The sequence below is a fragment of the Lithobates pipiens genome, unplaced genomic scaffold (genome assembly GCF_037356315.1).
Source record: "Lithobates pipiens isolate NorthernLeopardFrog02 unplaced genomic scaffold, aLitPip1_a1.2 Scaffold_8, whole genome shotgun sequence".
NCBI classification, from domain to species: domain Eukaryota; kingdom Metazoa; phylum Chordata; class Amphibia; order Anura; family Ranidae; genus Lithobates; species Lithobates pipiens.
In genome coordinates, this window is record NW_027507903.1 from 12757759 (window position 1) to 12767509 (window position 9751).

Consider the following 9751-nt stretch of genomic DNA (forward strand, 5'->3'; position numbering starts at 1 on the left):
TACACTTTAAAAATGTACCAGTTGAAAATTACAAACAGATTCAACTTAACACAACAAACCTACACAGTCCCTGTCTTGTTTGCACCGCCTGTATACTGCTGTTCTGAATATATAGGGCCTGGGGGCCACACGCATTTCCTTTTTTAAATATGGGTACGGGGTTCCCCTTAATATGCGTACAAGACCCAAAGGGGCTGGTAATGGGCAGGGAGGGCTACCCATGCCATTTTTCTCAATGATTTTCAACCATATTGCAGGAACCAGATATAACATTAAAACCGCAAGCAGTTTTAAATGAAGTTATTTCCGTTAAATGTCATTTTGTGCAGGGACTGTTCTAAACACGGGAAACACGTGGCACTTCACAGGCATACTACAGACACCCCCCAGGCACCATATTTAAAGGAATATTTCACTTTTTTTTTTCACTTTAATCGTCATTAAAATCAGTGCTCCCGAAAAAACTGCAGTTTTTAAAACTTTTTTTTGCATTGACCCATGTCCCCTGGGGCAGGAGCCAGGTCCCCAAACCCTTTTTAGGACAGTATCTTGCATATTAGCCGTTAAAATTAGCACTTTTAATTTCGAACGTTCGAGTCCCATAGACTTCAATGGGGTTCTAACGTTCGTACGAATTTGGGGTCCGTTCGAAAGTTCTGGTGCGAACCGAACCGGGGGGTGTTCGGCTCATACCTACTTGACAGTAATTATTGTTGAGATTCGAATCTCGGTCAGAAGAAAATTGTAGTGACCGGACCTCCTTGAATTTTAATTCAATACCTCTGATCTAAGGGATGTCACCAATGCATGCCTCTAATAGGGATGAGCCGAACACCCCCCGGTTCGGTTCGCACCAGAACTTGCGAACGACCCCCGCGTTCGGTACGAACGTTAGAACCCCATTGAAGTCTATGGGACTCGAACGTTCGAATTGGAAAGTGCTAATTTTAACGGCTAATATGCAAGATAGTGTCCTAAAAAGAGTTTGGCGACCTGCCTCCTGCCTCAGGGGACATGGGTCACTGCAAAAAAAAGTTTTAAAAACTACCGTTTTGGCGGGAGCACTGATTTTAATGACGATTAAAGTGAAAAAAAAAAGTGAAATATTCCTTTAAATATGGTGCCTGGGGGGTGTCTGTAGTATGCCTGTGAAGTGCCACGTGTTTCCCGTGTTTAGAACAGTCCCTGCACAAAATGACATTAAACGGAAATAACACCATTTAAAACTGCTTGCGGTTTTAATGTTATATCTGGTTCCTGCAATATGGTTGAAAATCATTCAGAAAAATGGCATGGGTAGCCCTCCCTGCCCATTACCAGCCTATTTGGGTCTTGTACACATATTAAGGGGAACCCCGTACCCATATTAAAAAAAGGAAATGCGTGTGGCCCCCAGGCCCTATATACTCAGAACAGCAGTATACAGGCGGTGCAAACAAGACAGGGACTGTGTAGGTTTGTTGTGTTAAGTTGAATCTGTTTGTCATTTTCAACCGGTACATTTTTAAAGTGTAGCTCCAGTCAAAAAAAATATCTTTAAGCTTTTTGGAAAACATAGGGAAGGGTTATCACCCCTGTATAATTTGTTTTGTCGTCCATCTTTTTTCATCTCACTTGCTGCTGTCTCCTTGCGTTTGCAAGTAGGAGATGTTTGTAAGTTGGATGTTTGAAAGTAGGGGCCTGCCCTATATTATAGCGGTATGTACTGGGTACAGAGCACGCAGACAGCACGCACTATCTCCTAACACTACTGACTGCAAGCTCTATTATTAACCACTTGTTAGCCCAATGTTTGCATAAAGTGAAAGATGAAGTTATGCTGAGTAAATAGATATCAAACATGTCACTCTTCAAAATTGCACATGCCCGTGGAATGGCGCCAAACGTCGCTACTTAAAAAATCCCCATAGGCGACGCTTTAAATATTTTTTTAGTCTAGGACTAGAATTATTGCTCTCGCTCTAACATTCTCGGCGATACCTCACATGCGTGGCACATGCGAGCACATGGGGACATGGGCGCTTTAATTTTTATTTTATTTTTTTATTGTTCATTTTACTTTATTTATTTTAGTTTGACATTTTTTTTCCCAAAAATATATTTTTGATCACTTTTATTCCTATTACAAGAAATGTAAACATCCCTTGTAATAGGAATATGGGGTGACAGGTCCTCTTTACAGTGAAATCTGGGGGGTCAATATGACCCCACATCTCACCTCTAGGCTGGGAAGCCTGAAATAAAAAATAAAAAAAAGATTCTGGCTTTGATTGTACTGGCGAGTTGGTAGAAGCACCGGAGGGCGGTGAGGGGTGGGGGGCGTCTATGGCTGGGTATTTCAGGGTATCACCGAGTATGGCTGGGTATCTCTGAGTATGGCTGGGTATGGCAATTTATGGCAGGGTATTACAGAGTATTGGCGGGGTACTACAGAGTAATAGCAGGGTACTGCAGAGTATTGGGGGTACTGCAGAGTAATGGCGGGTACTGCAGAGTATTGGGGGGTACTGCAGAGTAATGGGGGTTACTGCAGATTAATGGGGGGTACTGCAGAGTAATGGCGGGGTACTGCAGAGTAATGGCAGGGTACTGCACTGCAGAGTAATGGCAGGGTACTGCACTGCAGAGTAATGGCGGGGTACTGCAGAGTAATGGCGGGGTACTGCAGAGTAATGGCAGGGTACTGCACTGCAGAGTAATGGCGGGGTACTGCACTGCAGAGTAATGGCGGGGTACTGCACAGCAGAGTAATGGCGGGGTACTGCAGAGTAATGGCGGGGTACTGCAGAGTAATGGCAGGGTACTGCACTGCAGAGTAATGGCGGGGTACTGCAGAGTAATGGCGGGGTACTGCAGAGTAATGGCAGGGTACTGCAGAGTATGCACTGGTATTGCAGAGTATTGGCAGGGAATTGAGGGGTTAAATTCGGTGAGCAGCGATGTGGGCACTGCAGATGCAGCCCACATCGCTGCTGACACCGATCTCTTTCCCCTCCGCTGTACCGATCGGTACAGAAAGGGGAGGGAGGAACAGGCGTCATAACATGACGCCGGTTTGTTTCCAAGTGATCACTCCGTCATTTGACGGAGCAATCACGTGGTAAACGGCCGCTATGAGCGGCCATTTACCGTGATGCGCCGGGTCCTATGGACCCGGCGGTCACGGATGCTCTCGAGTGCGCACACCTCGGGGCACGTGAGAGCAGAATTCTGGGAGGCCATTAATTAACGGCCTCTCTGAGTTAAACAACCGCCCTGAAGCCGTTAATCGGCAATGGGCAGTTGTTAAGTGGTTAAAGCTAGATCACTAGCTATATAGGTGAGGTGAATATAGTGGTGTATACTGCAGTCAGGGCACAGACAACAACCACTACACAGCAGCAAGATAGGAAATCAGCCAAAAACGATTGGTGTGTACTGTGTTGAAGGTACACAGAACACCCACTGCTTCAGATGCAAAGTAACACACTACAGGAGGCCGCCTTAAAGGCAGCCTTATATAGTGTGGGGCGTGCACTACACAGCCTGAGCTATGATTGGCCACAGGCAGGATGCCTGTAGCCAATCATGGCTCTCCTCGCTGCCGGCGCTGCGATTGGCCAAGCATGCGGGGTCACAGTGCATGCTTGGCCAATCATCGGGCAGCAATGCACTGCGCCAACGCAGTGCATTGTGGTCCGCGCGCGCGTCACTCGAATTTTGACGCGAACGGCCAAAACGTTCGGAATTCGCCGAACGCACGAACAGCCAATGTTCGAGTCGAACGTACGTTCGACTCGAACACGAAGCTCATCCCTAGCCTCTAATTAGTGTTGTCAAGCATGGCCATCAGGTCCCACCACAAATATAGGATAGCTCAGAGCATGTTAAGGTCTGTTTGTAAAGGGAGACATTCTCCCATTTCCGCTAAAATTGGTGCAGAGGGACCAAAATGGCGGACACTGGTGTGATGACATTGTCAAGCTAAACAAAAATGAAGACCACTCCAATATATGACTAACATCCTGCTCTGTTTTGTTTTTTCTGCAGGAATATAAAGCTAGATCTGTTATAAAACAGGTCATTAATCGTATGATATTAGGGCACCTTAAACCCCTATTTTAGAAAGCAGGATCTATCAGCTTACAAGATGCAATGTATCCTTAGGGATGAGCAAATGGACATCAATAGAGGTTTATGTTTTTGTTACCTGTTTATTCACTTACCTAGAAAATTACTTTCTGTAAAACTTCATAAACTACATCAGCATTAAAAAATGTAATTCTGGATCACAAAGGCTATTCATGAGCAGTTTGGCTCCTTGTAACAGACAGTCAAGAAACCTACGTTTACACAATCCCCTTACTTTTCCTTAGTTCCGTAAGCAATGTCTGGTAGCTAATACTAATGACGTGATCATTCCTAAAGCCAATTCACAACTAATCTCATGGCTTCTCATGAATCTTAACAAGTACATTGGGGATATGGAGACATTTACAGCTTTTCCAGAAGAAGCCTCCGTGGCTTTTACAGAGGAGAGCTTAACTGCAATGTTCTCCTTGAAGCTGCTAGTGAAGATTTTAGACCATTTTTAGGTTCTCTTGTTGTTTCAGTGGATTTTAGTTATGACATCAGAGAATAGTAATGCTGTATGGATAGTTCCCAACTGCCCCTTATTTGGAGGGATTGTTCCTCTTTTGAAACCAAATTCTTCTGTCCCTGATGCAGCCTCAGTTGTGCCTCAGTAGGCAGGTGTGTACAAGTTGAGTCATTGTAAGATAAAAAATCTGGGATGCCCAGGTGGGGAAAGGTTAATCAGTGGGTGTGACGGTTTTCCAGGTTTTTTTGAGCTCCATCTCCCCACCCTGTGGCGTTAAAAAAAAGGGGGATGGTAAGAGCGAGGGGGCCAGGAGCCTCTGGTGCTGGTAAGGACCACATGGGAGAAGAGAAGAAGGTCCAACAAACAAGGGAACCTACCTGTGCAATGTTATGACCTGCAAAGGTATGCCTGGGCAGCCTAAAAATAGCTAGTTATTATTATTATTATTATTATTCAGGATTTATATAGCGCCAACAGTTTGCGCAGCGCTTTACAATATGAGGGCAGACAGTACACTTACAATACAAATCAATATAGGAGGGATCGGAGGGCCCTGCTCGTTAGAGCTTACAATCTAGAAGTTAGGATCTTAACTGTTCATGGACAGTACGTGAACTCACTGCAAAGCATATTCCCATGGGCAAGAAGTTTAAAAGGCTAAAAATAAAAAATAAAACAAATGACAGATTGCAAAACCACCAAAAAAATCTTCAAATTTAAATTAATAGTAAAAAAGGTCAGGTCTGAGCATGTAGGCCCTTTACAAAATAATCTAGAGTGGGTGACAGGGGACAAAGAGAAGGCAAATTTATTAAATACTTTCTTCAGCTCTGTGTATACATATCTTGTATTAGAAAAGGTATGGACTCCAGAGATAGAGATATCATTTTGCCCCCCTGTACAAATTGTTAGTAAATCCTCATCTGGAATATGCAGTTCAGTTTTGGGCTCCAGTTCTCAAAAAGGATGTCGGGGAACTGGGGAAAGTGCAGAGAAGGGCAACCAAACTGATAAGAGGCACGGAGGAACTCAGCTATGAGGAAAAATTAGAGAAACCAAATGTATTCGCTCTTCTCTCGAGAGAAGAGGATATTAAGGGGGATATGTTCAACATGTTCAAATACATAAATGGTCTATATAGTGAACTTGGTGTTCACTATATGGAAAAAAAAAACCTGCAAGGCAAAGGCATAATGAGCTAGTATGCATACTACTAGCTCATTATGAAATATTTACCTTAGATCAAAGCCCCCGTATCACAGCCCGATCCATGCCGAGGGAGCTGACACCTTGCCCTCTGCGTTTCTTCCGGGGTTGCGGCTCCAGCACTGTGAGTTGCCGGAGCCATAATGACACCACTCCCACGCATGTGTGTGGGAGTCTTCCTCCCGACAAGATCCGGCAGCGTCTGCCAGACCTTCAGCCGGGCAGTCAGAGTGCATGCGCTGCTGATGTCAGCGGCTGCATGCAAAGGAAATATCTCCTAAACCGTACAGGTTTTTTTTTTTTTAAAGATATTTTTATTGGATTTGGCACACACCAACATACATACAAAAAAAGAAACAACAAGAACAAAACAACAGATAACCACAGATCACACTTGGTTAGTCATTGGTATACAGCGTCAATTGCTAATATAGTTAAGAGACAAATGGTGGTACAGTGAGCAAACAGTATTTTTCTTAGTGCATAGTTCAAGTTATCAATCAGTTTACAGTAGCAGCGGCAGTCTGAAAATAGTGTATTGTACTGTGACACCGCCCATAAGCAACTTGTAGTATGTACTCGTTATTGAGAGAGGGTCATGGGGCTAGCCAGCCACCTATCCCAAATTTTGTGAAACTTTTTTTACTCTTTTGGAGCTCAAAGGTAAGTTTGTATAGCGGTATAGCATCATTAATCAACTTTAACCAAAGGGTTTTTTAGAAAGGTCTGTGCACCCTTCCATGATAGCAGTATAGCTTTTCTGACATAGAAATAGAGAATACGTAGTAGCCTCTTGGCATGTGAGGATAATTGTATGTCACCAAAAATGCCCAGAAGACTTTCTTAGGATGAACAATGTTGGGGAGGCCTATAGCTGAGGAGATGAAAGAACCCACCTCCACCCAGAAGTCCTGAACCACTGGGCATGACCAAAAGCAGTGTAAAAATAAAACGGCATCCTGGCCGCAGGCACGGAAGCATCATGCCGTAGGCATCAAACCCATTTTATGCAATCTAGCCGGGGTAAGTTGGGATTGATGGAAGATCTTTATCTGGTACGGTCCCGTGATGCGATAACTGAGGTCTTGTACGTGTCACTAAACTCTGTCCAGTCGTCCTCTATGAGCAATATGTCCATGGAGGCCCATCTGTCCTGGGCCTTGCTAAATTTGGGATTAAAATCTGTCATTAGGGAAACGTAGTAGGCAGAAATAAGTTTAGTGGGGTCGGGTTATCTCATCAGTTTCTCAAGTGGGGGTAGGTCAGTAGGGTCATTCAGGAAGCCAAACTGAGTTCAGATAGCATGTCTGAGCTGGTAATAGTAGAACAGGTATGAACGTGGTAAGTCAAAGTCAAGTCTTAGCTGATAAAAAGATGTAAAGCCCTGTGCATTGTATAAATGGCACAGATACTTTACCCCTTTGGAGTACCAGCAATTAGGGTCGGGTAAGGAATATAGTTCCCATAGGGTGGGGTTGAACCATAGGGGGTTATTAGGAAATGTTGACCATGTATGTCGGGAAATTTTTGTAGTGATGTGTCAGAAAATTTAAAGGGATGTAGCCAGCATAGAGGTGCCTGGTCTAGATGGAACTTTTGCCCCTGTAGACAATGTTGTGGAGAGTTTCCATGGAAGATGCAATGGCTCCCTCAGTAGTGGTACAAGCATTTGCGGAGACTGGGTGCAGCCAGTCATGAATATGCACCAACTGAGACGCTAAATAGTATAGGAAGAAATTTGGAAACGCCAAGCCCGCCAAATGTGATGGCAACCTTAGCATTTCAAGTACCACCCTAGGGTAACCGCCATGCCACAGAAACATTGTACAGATTGTGTCTATACGTTTGAAAACAGATTTAGGTATTTTGCAGGGGGAGTTAGCCAGGATATATAGCAGCTTTGGTAAGTAGATCATTTTAAGTGTATTTGCCCTCCCCATAAGATCCAGAGGCAAGCCCATCCATTGCTTAGTCTGCTCCTGTAGGCGAGTTAGTAGCGGGTCTAAGTTATTGGTGATATATGTGGATAGGGGCATTTGTACCAGAACTCTGAGGTACCTAAAAGAGGACACCACCTGCAGTCTGGAGTCCGGATGGATCTGAGAAATCACAGCCGAGTCCAGAGGGAAAAGACTGGACTTGTCCCAATTCACCCGGAAGCCTGAGAAATCCCTGAACATATTAATCTCCCCCAGTAAAGCCTGGAGTGACACGTTGGTGTCCGCAAGGTACACCAAGGTGTCATCCACATAGAGTGAGATTCGCTCCTCTATGGAAGAAATAGAGAGACCTTTAATAGCTGGGAAGGAATGGATGTGCACTGCCAATGGCTCCACGTCCAGGGCAAACAAGAGTGGGGACAGTGGGCACCCCTGCCTCGTGCCCCTAGTAATTAAGAACATCTCCTTGACCGAGGAATTAACCCGGACACGTGCCCTTTGGGAAGTGTAGAGGAGCTTTATCCATGCCACCACACAGGGGCCAAATCCATATAGTTGTAACACCCGAAAGATGTATGGCCATTCCACACTATCGAATGCCTTACATGTGTCCAGGGATACAAGGGCCCGCGTGGGGGGACAGTCATGTGGGTATTGCAAATTTTGGAATAGTCTGTGAATATTCATTCTGGTGGACCTTCCAGGTATAAAACCTCCCTGGTCACTATTGACCAAGGTAGTTACTACGGCATTCAAACGGTTTGCTAATACTTTGGCCAAGATCTTAACATCTACATTTATGAGGGATATAGGGCGGTACGAATCGCATTTGCGTGGGTCTTTGCGGGGTTTTAGTAGAAGTATGATCAAGGCCTCTCACATAGTGGGGGGGAGAACACCGATATCTAATGCTTTGTTATATGCACGCAGTAGATATGGGCACAGCAAATCCCTAAACTGTGTGTACCATTCCGTTGGATAGCCATCCAGACCAGGAGTTGTGTGTCAGCATTTGTGAAATGGCCACTGCAATCTCCTCAACCGAGATAAGTGCCTCTAACTCAGTTCTCTGCTCAGTCGAGAGGGAAGGGAGAGATATGTCCGCTAGGTAGTCATTCAGTTGGGGTTCGGTGTAGTCAGCTCTGGAAGTGTATAAGTCTTTGTAGAAGTTTAAAAAGGCCTCCATGATATCCCTGGGGGTGTCACTGATTTGGCCCTGTATAGTAAGGATACGTGGAATGTATATGGGGGGACGGTCAGGTCTGGTTAGGTATGCTAAGAGAGCTTTCTTACCGTGCTCAAATGATTTCTGAGTAGCATGTAACATTCGCTTTTGTGTGAGGTCTAATAGACGGACTTCATACTCCCTGCGCTTCTGAAGCCATGTTTCTCTCGTGGCAGGGGCTGGGTTTAGAAGCATAAACTGACTCTGCCATGGCAGTTTCCAATTCTTCAGTAAGTTGCTTATTATTTTTCCGCAAGACCCCAGTAATGGACATAAAGGTGCCCCTCAATGTGATCTTAAAAGCCTTTCTACGGATGGGTCCACTGTTCCCAAATTGTCCTTCCAGTAGCCCGCAATACCTTTTTTGCATCCCCCCTGTACCGCCTCATCCTCCAGCCAGTAAGAATTTAGGCGCCAAATAGCAGGGCCTGAGCCCGGGAGGATGGCGAGGTCCACAGAGAGAGGAGCATGATCCAAGACACCTCTGGGCATGTAGGAACCCGCAGAAACAATGGGAAGAGTGTCTGCCGGGTCAAAGGCCAAATCAATCCGAGACATAGTGAGGAAGAAGTCTGAGTGACAAGAGTACTGGCTCCTGTCCGGATGCTTCCAGCGCCATACCTCTGTAAGGTCATAAACCTGCATCCAATCTAGAAAAGAAGGAAAGGGTCTTCCCCCTGCCCCCCAGGCGGTCCATAGCTAGGTCCAGTAAGGCATTGAAGTCACCCACATAAAGTAAAGGTCCAGGGGGTCAGGTCAACAATTGGAGTGACAATTTGGATAAAATTTCCACTGAAAATG